The sequence below is a fragment of the Panulirus ornatus genome, chromosome 43 (genome assembly GCF_036320965.1).
Source record: "Panulirus ornatus isolate Po-2019 chromosome 43, ASM3632096v1, whole genome shotgun sequence".
NCBI lineage: Eukaryota > Metazoa > Arthropoda > Malacostraca > Decapoda > Palinuridae > Panulirus > Panulirus ornatus.
This window is the reverse complement of record NC_092266.1, coordinates 38,921-40,347: the sequence shown is the minus strand read 5'-3', so window position 1 is coordinate 40,347 and position 1,427 is coordinate 38,921. Positions and strand designations below refer to the sequence as shown.

The window sequence follows — 1,427 nt, the reverse complement described above, 5'->3', positions numbered from 1 at the left end:
TCCCTGGGGATAGGGGAGAAAGAATACTTCCCACGTATTCCCTGCGTGTCGTACAAAGCGACTAAAAGGGGAGGGAGAGGGGGGCTGGAAATCCTCCCCTCACCTCATTTTTTTTTTTTTTTCAATTTTCCAAAAGAAGGAACAGAGAAGGGGGCCAGGTGAGGATATTCCCTCAAAGGCCCAGTTCTCTGTTCTTAACCCTACCTCGCTAATGCGGGAAATGGTGAATAGTTTAAGATACATATATATATATATATATATATATATATATATATATATATATATATATATATATATATATATATATATATATATAGATAGATAGATAGATAGATAGATAGATCGATAGATATATCCTTCAGTATGTTTACTTTCCATAATGAGGAATAGACGAAGGCGCCAAGCAAGTAAGTTTGGTCAAATACATCTCTCTTCTCTAAACGCTGCCTCGCAAAGATTTTCATTAATTCAAACTGAAGATACAGACGTATTTTTCTATTGTCTGGTTAGCTCAGTGGTAGAGCGTGAGTCTCACACACTCAAGGTCGTGGGTTCGAGACCCACACCAGACATATTTTTTGTCTTTTTCTTGTTTCATTTTGTCCGCATCACATGTGTGCAACATTCAGTATGTTCGTCCAACGTTATAGTGAAGATCTTCACAATAAATTGAGGTTTTCGACCTTATCTGAAAGGGTCAGGTCCACCAAGACGTCCTTGAAATCTTCCAGAAGCTTCTGGCGATCCTCCTCCAACTGCTGGGCACATCAGAGTTAACATGGGCCGGACATCGGTTGTGGAACGACTTAATCTGCTTCCGGTAGTTAGCAGGGATGATAATGAGGGCTCTGACCTCATACCAGGTCAGCTTAGTTCCAGTCTATTGCTTAGTTCCAGTCTATTGCTTAGTTCCAGTCTATTGCAACGAAATAAAAAAGTAAAACTCATTTCTTCGTGGAAAATTGAGAGGAAAACACGACAGCAACATGGAGATTTACCCTGTGGTTATTTTGCCGGCAAGTCGGCAACGGTCGGTCAAACACTATTTTGCCGTGGTAATCTCAGTGCTTCATATAATACTATGTCACAAAATATGTTCTTGGGGGCGTAGCTCAGTGGTAGAGCACTCGCTTGGCATGCGAGAGGACCCGGGTTCAAACCCCGGCGCCTCCATTTTTTATTTGGGAAATTCATTGTTTTCAGACTTGTGTGTGTGTGTATATATGTATATAAATATATATATATATATATATATATATATATATATATATATATATATATATATATATATATATATATATATATATATATATATATATATATCGTTCGATCAGTCAAGTTAAGCAACGTTGGGTCTGGTCAGTACTTGGATGGGTGACCGTCTGGGAACACCGGATGCTGTTATCCCTGGGGATAGGGAAGAAAGT

At 39.0% G+C, this 1,427-nt stretch overlaps 2 non-coding genes across 2 annotated transcripts; both read left to right on the top strand.

Annotated features, from left to right (window-relative positions):
* The first annotated feature begins 500 nt into the window (after window positions 1-500).
* Window positions 501-572, top strand: TRNAV-CAC (transfer RNA valine (anticodon CAC)). The gene has a single exon. It is a non-coding gene; the product is annotated as a tRNA-Val (tRNA).
* A 529-nt stretch (window positions 573-1,101) lies between these two features.
* On the top strand, window positions 1,102-1,173 carry TRNAA-GGC (transfer RNA alanine (anticodon GGC)). Its single transcript has one exon. It is a non-coding gene; the product is annotated as a tRNA-Ala (tRNA).
* Window positions 1,174-1,427: the final 254 nt, after the last annotated feature.